At 46.7% G+C, this 10,938-nt stretch overlaps 1 protein-coding gene across 1 annotated transcript in view; it reads left to right on the top strand.

Annotated features, from left to right (window-relative positions):
- The first annotated feature begins 8,210 nt into the window (after nt 1-8,210).
- Nucleotides 8,211-10,938, top strand: part of LOC108791874 (cyclic AMP-dependent transcription factor ATF-4-like) — a 6,109-nt gene continuing 3,381 nt past the window's right edge. Inside the window, exon 1 of the mRNA XM_018562478.1 lies at nt 8,211-8,317. The gene's annotated coding sequence lies outside the window, so the exon portion shown is untranslated. The remainder of the gene's footprint in view (nt 8,318-10,938) is intronic.

The raw sequence follows: 10,938 nt of genomic DNA, 5'->3' as shown, positions 1-10,938 counted from the left end.
GGGGGGGGGGGGGGTTGGCTTGAGGGTGGAGGGCTGGGGAATGTGATCATGTTTAATGTTAACCCATATTGATGGTGTAACATAAAACATGGCCGCAAAGCTGGACTTAGCCTTTAAATCAACCCTGTCATGCTTTGAAAATAATTCCAGTGCCAGCTTTTTCAAGACTTTCCAGCAGCCTGGGTCTCCTACCTTCAATTAATTTCCAGCTCTACGGCCTTATAGACTGTTTGTATTCAAGGACTCCCTTTTTTGCAGATCCCTTTGCTTCCCGCCACATAGGGGTCCATGGGTAAAACCACAGGATGCGGCAGGCAACACGGGCAACTGACACTTCCAGCAGTGCCGGATACTGGAGTGTCTTGTGGAGGCTGCAGAGCTGGGAACAGAGGAAACATAGGAGACGCGGGTCACTGAAGAGAGTTGAATATTATAACTCTTCTAGATGGCATTGAGAATAATTAAAGACATAATGAAATGAATATCCCACCACAATCCTGACCAGTATCCCCCTGGTTAAATGGGTGCTGACGTGATCTGTGATTGGTACTGCACACATCCGCAGGGTCCCTTCATTAGACATAGTATATGATGTGACCATATACTCTGCCTGATGAAGGGACCCCGGGTGGTTCTGAAACATCATGTTAATTGTTTATCATTACGATGAAGTGTCATTAAAGGTGGTTTTGAACGCAGATCATAGGTGTGCGGCGAAGTACTTTTAAAGACCTGACCCGGACGCTTTAAAAATGCTTTTTTTTATCATTTTGAGCTCAGCAAATGTTTACTGTGATTCATAACGTGGGGGTAAATGTCAAGCCTTTTTCAGGTATCTCCCACCAGTTGAGTTACTAGTAAAGGAGCCTTTTTCCCATCATGGTCAGGCTGTGAGTAGCAGCATATCATTAAAAAGGAAACACTATGTGGTTAGATAGCACGAAGATGAAGCATGGGAGGGCTGTACACTACTAAGAAGACACATGGTATGGGTATATAGCAATGAGATGAAGCATGGGAGGGCTGTACACTACTAAGAAGACACATGGTATGGGTATATAGCAATGAGATGAAGCATGGGAGGGCTGTACACTACTAAGAAGACACATGGTATGGGTATATAGCAATGAGATGAAGCATGGGAGGGCTGTACACTACTAAGAAGACACATGGTATGGGTATATAGCAATGAGATGAAGCATGGGAGGGCTGTACACTACTAAGAAGACACATGGTATGGGTATACAGCAATGAGATGAAGCATGGGAGGACTGTACACTACTAAGAAGACACATGGTATGGGTATACAGCAATGAGATGAAGCATGGGAGGGCTGTACACTACTAAGAAGACACATGGTATGGGTATACAGCAATGAGATGAAGCATGGGAGGGCTGTATACTACTAAGAAGACACATGGGTATACAGCAATAAGAAGCGTTGGATGGCTGTACACTACTAAGAAGACACATGGGTATACAGCAATAAGATGAAGCATTGGAGGGCTGTACACTACTAAGAAGACACATGGTATGGGTATTGTGGGAGGAAAAATAGATTGCTCTATTGTATTTAAAAATAACCTCCACGGACTCAAAGATTGTTATAGAAAAATTCTTCACTCTGCTTTATTTACATGCGCATGGGAGAATCTATACAGACAATGCATGGCGTTGGAACTGTCCCCCCTCCTGTCTGAAAGAGTCTCTAACTAAATCTAAAGGTGCATAAATCTTTTATAGTTGTTTATGATAATTCACTTCTGGCTGGGTGCCGTCTTCGCGTCATATATCCTGGTCAAGCAAGCTTCAAAGCATTGATTTGTTAGCGCATCTTAGGCCGTCCTACCTGCGCAGTTTCAGCAGTGCAATCTTTTCCTTTGTCCCAGCCAAGGACCTTGAAAAGAACACAGATTAAAAATATGTATATTGCAATTATTTTTAATTCAGAGGCTTCAATACTTTTTAACCCCTTACAGTATACAGCAATAAGATGAAGCATTGGAGGGCTGTACACTACTAAGAAGACACATGGTATGGGTATACAGCAATGAGATGAAGCATTGGAGGGCTGTACACTACTAAGAAGACACATGGTATGGGTATACAGCAATGAGATGAAGCATGGGAGGGCTGTACACTACTAAGAAGACACAAGGTATGGGTATACAGCAATGAGATGAAGCATTGGAGGGCTTTACACTACTAAGAAGACACATGGTATGGTCATATAGCAATAAGAAGCGTTGGATGGCTGTACATAAGAAGACACATGGTATGGCCACATAGCAATAAGAGGAAGCATGGCGTGGCTGTATATCACTAAGAAGACGTGGTATGGCATATAGAAATAAGAGGATGTGGTTTTACATCATTAAAGGAGAACTATGATATGAGTGATTTTCACTCACCTCATAGTTCTAAGCCGACCTGTGACAATGAGACTGTCACAGGTCGGCTCAGTAGATCGGGAGGTGAGAGAACACATACCGGGTTCCCTCACCTCTCGATCCTGTCACGGCTCTCTGCCATGACAGGGGGAGGGGCTGGATTCCCCTCTCCCCACTCCGATCTGCCAGCGCTGACTGGCGGAACGGACGGGGGAGGGGGCGGGTACAGCTGGCTCTGCCTCTAGATAGGCAGAGCCAGCTGTCACTCACGCAGCTGGGCGGATCCCGTCATCTAAGTCGGGATCCGCTCCAGGTGCGGCGTCTCAGTATACCGCGAGCTGTAGCTCGCGGTATACTGAGCTTAGGGTAACGGGAGGACGCTAGTTTGTGTCCTCCCGTTACCCCAAGGAGAACTATGGGGAAAAACACTGACCCCATAGTTCTCCTTTAATAAAATGCATGGTGCAGTCACATAGCAATAAAAGCAAAGCACTATGTTGGTATGATGAGATTATACAGCCTGCTCTGACTCTGATGGCACTAAACAGATAAAGAAGTACAGCAATTCTCAAACTGACTGAATGACATTTGGTTTGTTAATGCACTGTGTATCAGAAAATCTGCATTTTATTAGGGTTAGTACTTATTTTTGTAAAGCAAATATCCCTTTACAGCCCATTGTTTCTTCCTTTGTTGCATCTCAGCACTGCTTTTCTTCTACAGCCTTTTTGCAGCTATTTACTGTCTATAAAGTAGGAGAAGAGCCCCGCCCAAAAAATGAGGACTGGAGTTTGCAGGGGCACCAAATTGGTTGGAAACATCTCTTGTAATGCCATCAACTCTTATTGGCCATGAAGTGCAAGAATGGTACACTGTCTATGCTTTCGCGGCTCTACCATGGCCACATCCTCAGGAAGATATAGGGAGACATGGCAGCAGGTCCTGATGTGTTGTTAGTAGGAAGAATACAAACCGTACAGTGGTGGTCAGTTAGAAGAATACAACCCTTTATATTGGTGGTCAATGGGAAGAATACAACCCTAAGGGCCTGTTCACACGACGTCCGTTTTATGTGCTGACCTGATCCGTACGCTCCTGCACTAAAAATGCATCCCAATGTATCCCTATGTGTTTTATGGGCTACAGTTCACAGACGTGCGCAGTCTGTTCATGTTACGACTGAAAAAATACTGCATGTCACATTTTGTCCGGTCAGGAAACGGTCCAGAAACGCAAAACGCGTCGAAAACGTACTGCACTGCAGCTAACATATTGACAGCCCCACTCCGGCAAAAAAAATAAAAATATTTTTTTTAACTGGAATGCATTAAAAATGCGGCAAAAACACATAGCACCGCGTCTGCAGATCCGCACCTGATCAGGACCTGAAACTCACGTGAACAGGCCCTTAGAGTGATGGTCAGTAGGAAGACTACAACCCTTACAGTGGTGGTTAGAAGGAAGTAGGAAGACTACAACCCTTACAGTGGTGGTCAGTAAGAAGAATACAACCCTTATATTGGTGGTCTGTAGGAAGAATACAACCCCTATTTTGGTGGTCAGTAGAAAGAATACAGCCCTTACATTGGTGGCCAATAGGAAGAATACAACCCTTAGAATGATGGTCAGCAGGAAGAATACAACACTTACAGTGGTGGCCAATAGGAAGAATACAACCCTTACAATGATGGTCAGTAGGAAGAATACAGCCCTTACAGTGGTGGCCAATAGGAAGAATACGACCCTTACAATGATGGTCAGTAGGAAGAATACAGCCCTTACAGTGGTGGCCAATAGGAAGAATACGACCCTTACAATGATGGTCAGTAGGAAGAATACAGCCCTTACAGTGGTGGCCAATAGGAAGCATACAACCCTTACAATGATGGTCAGTAGGAAGAATACAGCTCTTACAGGGGTGGTCAATAGGAAGACACTGGACCCCAACCCCTCCGGCGGTCTCTGCACCAAAGGAGCTTACACTCTCCGGGATAGAGAAATAAGTTATAATAGGGAACATTACAGTGTAATGTTCTCTATTATAATCCATTTCTCTAATTAAACCAAATAACAGCACAATGTTTGCAGTTTCTGGGTGCTCCCCTTCCCCTCTCCCCAACTGTGACTTACCTTGTACACTTTAATGCTGCCAGAGCCTGACACTATTGGTCACACAGTCTGAAGGGGGCAGGGCATGTGACACACAGTGCCCGCGCTAGGAGAGGGACACCATCGGCCACACTGTCTGAAGGGGGCGGGGCATGTGACACAGTGCCCGCGCCAGGAGAGGGACACCATCGGCCACACAGTCTGAAGGGGGCAAGGTATGTGACACCCAGTGCCCGCGCCAGGAGAGGGACGCCATCGGCCACACCGTCTAAAGGGGGCGGGGCATATGACAGAAAGTGCCTGCGCCAGGAGAGGGGTGATCCAGCGGTGTGTCCTGTATACAGCCTGCATTGTATTCAGGCATATACATTGCAGCCAATGTATGGGCCCCCTGCAGCGCTCCCAGCTATGGCACTGAAAGTGGGAGGACAGCAGCAGCCCAGCAGACGGACAGCCCCAGAGCCTCCGTGCTGCCCGGCCTGCGATATGCCACTGCAGCGCAGTGCACCCCTGTCAGTTGGCCCCCTAGCTTTGGGCCCTCGGATGACCGCAATAGGAAGAGTACAACCCTTAGAATGATGGTCAGTAGGAAGAATACAGCCCTTACAATGGTGGCCAATAGGAGGAGTACAACCCTTAGAATGATGGTCAGCAGGACGAATACAACCCTTAGAATGATGGTCAGCAGGAACAATACAACCCTTAGAATTATGGTCAGTAGAAAGAATACAGCCCTTACAGTGGTGGCCAATAAGAAGAATACAACCCTTAGAATTAATGAGATCCTAATAGGTTGGACTTGATGGACTAATGTCTTTATTCAACCTCAAATACTATGTAACTATGTAACCCTTAGAATGATGGTCAGTAGGAAGAATATAACCCTTCCAATGATGGTCAGTAGGAACAATACAACCCTTAGAATGATGGTCAGTAGGAAGAATACAGTCCTTACAGTGGTGGCCAATATGATGAATGCAACCCTTAGAATTATGGTCAGCAGGAAGAATATAACCCTTAGAATGATGGTCAGCAGGAAGAATGCAACCCTTAAAATGATGGTCAGTAGGAAGAACACAGCCCTTACAGTGGTGGTCAATAGGAAGAATACAACCCTTAGAATGATGGTCAGTAGGAAGAATACAACCCTTAGAATGATGGTCAGTAGGAAGAATAAAACCCTTACAGCGATGGCCAATATGAAGAATACAACCCTTACAATGATGGTCAGTAGGAAGAATACAACCCTTACAGTGGTGGCCAGAACGCCATCTTTACAAACAGCTAAAACATAATGGGTGACTTGTTGCTGGCTTGGCTAAGTGGTGGTGGTCCAGGAACTATGCAGGCACCATCAGATGAGAGGTGAATCAGCCACACAGCTCAAGAAACCTCTAGCAGCCTCTGGAGGAACCCTGTTTGAGTATGGCTGCTCTTATTTGATTGCAGAAGATTGGTGATTCGACACTAAACTGTAGTAAAATGGGATCCCTATGTTGCAAGCAGGACAGCAGCCTATTTAGCAATTAATCACGCAACATTGTTGCATTGCCTAACTGAGGAAAAATGCCAATGTGTACCACAGAGGTCCCATTGTAACACACACTAAGGATAAATCACATGACATTCTACAATTAATAGCAGGCACTTGTAGTAGTTAACTTGAGCCACTCAAAAAATCCCATGAAGCATACAAAACTGATTACCAGGTTCATCTGGTCCCCTTTTCTTGTCCCATCTGGTGTACTAGAAATTAGCTTAGTTTGGTAGGGTGGGAGGTACTTTTACAGTGCTGAATCTTGCTGTAAAATCAGGGGAAGCATGGTGCTTGTGCCCAGGTGCGGTGGAAAGATTTGGGAGTTGCAATGTCTGGTTGGTGGTACATAGTTTGGGAGGGTGATAGTAATTTTCTGCACACCTAAAGCTGGCCCTGAATTTTGGCCCCCCAGGGGAAAAATCATTGGATTCAGGTGTTCCGTGATATTTCCTTGCTACTAAATATTCCACCGTCAACTGTTAGTGGTATTATAACAAAGTGGAAGCAATTGGGAACAACCGCAACTCAGCCACAAAGTGGTAGGCCACGTAAAATGACAGAGCGGGGTCAGCGCAAGCGGACAGTGCGCAGAAGTCGCCAACTGTCTGCAGAGTCAATAACTACAGACCTCCAAACTTCGTGTGGTCTTCAGATTGGCACAACAACTAAAGTGCGTAGAGAGCTTCTTGGAATGGGTTTCCATGGTTGAGCAGCTGCATCCAAGCCTTGCATCACCAAGTGCAATGCAAAGCGTTGGATGCAGTGGTGTAAAGCACGCCACCACTGGACTCTAGAGAAGTGGAGACCTGTTCTCTGGAGTGATGAATCACGCTTCTCTGTCTGGCAATCCGATGGACGTGTCTGGGTTTGGCGGTTGCCAGGAGAACGGTACTTGCCTCACTGCATTGTGCCAAGTGAAAAATTTGGTGGAGGGGGGATTATGGTGTGGGGTTGTTTTTCAGGGGTTGGGCTTGGCCCCTTAGTTCCAGTGAAGGGAACTCTTGAGGCATCAGCATACCAAGATATTTTGGACAATTTCATGCTCCCAACTTTGTAGGAACAGTTTGGGGATGGCCCCTTCCTGTTCCAACATGACTGCACCAGTGCACAAAGAAAGGTCCATAAAGACATGGATGAGCGAGTTTGGGGTGGAGGAACTTGACTGGCCTGCAGAGTCCTGACCTCAACCCGATAGAACACCCATGGGATCAATTAGAGCGGAGACTGCGAGCCCGGCCTTCTCCTCCAACATCAGTACCCGACCTCACAAATGCGCTTCTGGAAGAATGGTCAAACATTCCCATAGACACGCTCCTAAACCTTGTTGACGCCTCCCCAGAAGATTTGAAGCTGTTATAACGGCAAAGGGAGGGCCAACTCAATATTGAACCCTACGGACTAAGACTGGGATGCCATTAAAGTTCATGTGAGTATAAAGGCAGGTGCCCCAATACTTTTGACAATATAGTGTATATAGGAAAGGGGTTAAATCCTCCACATGTCAGGTAGAAGCTATATAAGAAAGGGTTATTACTCCACATGTCAGGTAGAAGCTATATAGGAAAAGATTAATCTTCCACATGTCAGGTAGAAGCTATATAGAAAAGGGTTAATCAACCACATGGCAGGGAGTGTGCACGCCGTTGAAGGATGCATATGGTAGATCTGCAGGTAACACCTACGTTGATAACAGCAGCTGTATCTACACCACATCAGCTGAAGAAACAAGCCGTCTGCTCTGCGCCTACTCCCCCTCCCTACATGGTACATCCCACACATTAATCCCAACCGTGCTACCCCACAACCACGTGGCATCATCTAACCCAAAAAACTAAAAATCCGCCTTGGTGAACATGTCTACATAATTAAGCTGCAATTCCCAGTCCAATAACAGACATTCCTAACCAGTAACATGTCACCACACATACTACACATGTAAAGAATGTCAGGCGGAAGAATAAAGCACTAGACAAACAGGCGGAGGGATACGATTTACAGCACTACGGTCCTATATATGTGAGGTGCCGTCCTTCCGCCACGTCAGTCTGCAGGTGGAATGAATGAAGTAACGTAGGGAGTGTGCCGGCAGCATCACATCATAGAAGCGGTTTTGTTTTCTTGATTTGGTTGTTCTCGTGCCAGGTTCTAGCAGTCCAAGAGCGACGATCGAAGCGGCCACCATGGCTGTATAGCGGCGGCCAGCGGCATCCCCTCCCCAGGCCAGGTCGAGGCAGCAGCACCCAGCAACGCTGGCAGCCCCAGGCATCGGCATCAACATGGCGTGAGTATACCAGTCATTGGGTCTGTTCATTGGGGGTCATCTTTCCTATCCGGGATATAGCTAGAGAGTCTACACTCAGATGACACAGAATGAAGTGGGCTAGAGGCAGCCATAATCGGATCATTTTTAATTCTTGCTGAATTGGCCAAAATTGGACCTGTGGGCAGCCGTATTGGCACTACTGGGCTTCACAAACTTCAAATGAAGGAGCATTGTGTAAACTTGTCAGCTGAACAGTGCATCCAATCAGGCTGGGTCCGATCTGACAATGCCCGGGCAGGCCGGGTCCGATCTGACAATGCCCGGGCAGGCCGGGTCCGATCTGACAATGCCCGTGCAGGCCGGGTCCGATCTGACAATGCCCGTGCAGGCCGGGTCCGATCTGACAATGCCCGTGCAGGCCGGGTCCGATCTGACAATGCCCGTGCAGGCCGGGTCCGATCTGACAATGCCCGTGCAGGCCGGGTCCGATCTGACAATGCCCGTGCAGGCCGGGTCCGATCTGACAATGCCCGTGCAGGCCGGGTCCGATCTGACAATGCCCGTGCAGGCCGGGTCCGATCTGACAATGCCCGTGCAGGCCGGGTCCGATCTGACAATGCCCGTGCAGGCCGGGTCCGATCTGACAATGCCCGTGCAGGCCGGGTCCGATCTGACAATGCCCGTGCAGGCCGGGTCCGATCTGACAATGCCCGTGCAGGCCGGGTCCGATCTGACAATGCCCGTGCAGGCCGGGTCCGATCTGACAATGCCCGTGCAGGCCGGGTCCGATCTGACAATGCCCGTGCAGGCCGGGTCCGATCTGACAATGCCCGGGCAGGCTGGGTCCGATCTGACAATGCCCGGGTCCGATCTGACAATGCCCGGGCAGGCCGGGTCCGATCTGACAATGCCCGGGTCCGATCTGACAATGCCCGGGTCCGATCTGACAATGCCCGGGCAGGCCGGGTCCGATCTGACAAAAGGCTGGACAGATGCTGGCTGTCTGAATACACAAGATAAGGGAAATGCCTCCATCCATGCTTTTTAATGTGGATGGGACAATTGACTGCTCTCATTCAGCTCATGGGGGGTTTATGAAGTATATGTTATCAGTGCTTTACAATATAAAGAAGACATTAGTTACAAGAGGACAAGGAAGGCCCTGCCTGTGAAAGCTGGCAATCTGAAGAGCCATGGAGTGTGGGAGATAATTACTGGGAGGATTCAGGTCTAGGAATTTTATGAGTGTTCTGTCCCCTTGTGTGTAATGTACACCAGTCCTTCATGTTCATGTAGCAATAGGGAGTACAAGGCTTTCTGGCTCTTTGTGTGGCTCCCAGTAGGCTGGGGGCTGTTTGTGCCTCGTCTTTACAATAATTGTGTATGTTCTCAAGGGAAATTCCACCTATTAGCTGTAACAGCTGTTGGCTTTCTATTCCTCCTGAGTATCTCCCCTTACAGTACAGCAAATGTCTCCTCCATGTGTAAGGGTTATTTTTAGATGTTTGCTGCCCTTCCATCCTTATCCCCTCAATGCGTTCTTAAATACCAAATGTTGAATCAGGAAACAAATGCAAAAGACAGGGGGGGGGTTAATCTGTGAGATGAAATGCTAAGAGTCTGTGTTTAAAATGTGAGGCTAAAATGGCGTTGATGCCCTGAGGGTGGGGAAGAACCAGACAGCAGGATTGTGAAATGGCGCGGAGCTGACTAACGTGCTGTGGGAGTGACTGAGGGGAAGTTGCCATATGTGGTCATGAGGAAACTGCGTACTATTTGTATACGATTCGGGAATTTTAGAGCATTGCTCAAGCAGATTAAGAAGGGGGGGGGGGGCTCATTATACTATGATGGTTAGATCTGCAGGATATTAGCAGAAGCAGTGTTGGATCCATCTATATGGGCAATACACATGAAAGCTAATCCGAAGCTTTAACAAGGAAGCGATTTGTTTTTCTCTCCTGCTTCCATGCTAAAAAAAAATTCAATTAGAAACAATGTAAATGAAAGCTCACATTTAAGTGGCATTTCAGTGTAGACGTTTTCAGAACACATCTCAGACATTCCGAATTTCCAAATCAATGCCTATACAATTCTAATAAAACATTGAATTACTCATCCATGAGGTGTGCTCGGGTTTTAAGTGAATAGCTGTCTTGAGCACAATGCCAACTTTAGAACATCACAGGTTTTCATACATTGCCCCCTCTTCTCCTGCAGAGTTGCCCTGCACCAACACAAAATGTGCCCTTCATTGCTCCTGTAGTGCACATGTTTTTGATTTCAAAGTATTTTTATTCATTTTCCACAATAAATACACAATTAATACAAACACTTTAGTGTCACCAAATCAACGTCAGTGCCTCATTTTTACCCAAAAGTAATCTATTCCTTTATAACTGGTGACCAGAAAACATTGTGCAATATGCAGTATGACAAAACGATTATTGAAAATTCATTAATAGAACGTTGCTCATTAATACATATCAAAAATATTTGTGTGTTCTTATAAGTGCTTTTGTTAAACAAATTCCTATTCTATCGATATTCACAAAATATTGCACATGTTTTTAAATTGAATTTAAACTTCCACGCCCATGAGTTACTTTGCCGATACAGACATGTTAGTTCAGGCTCCC

The sequence above is a fragment of the Nanorana parkeri genome, unplaced genomic scaffold (assembly GCF_000935625.1).
Source record: "Nanorana parkeri isolate BGI_ZX_2015 unplaced genomic scaffold, ASM93562v1 scaffold579, whole genome shotgun sequence".
Taxonomy (NCBI): Eukaryota; Metazoa; Chordata; class Amphibia; order Anura; family Dicroglossidae; genus Nanorana; species Nanorana parkeri.
The sequence above is the reverse complement of the archived record's forward strand: the minus strand, read 5'-3'. Positions and strand labels throughout refer to the sequence as shown.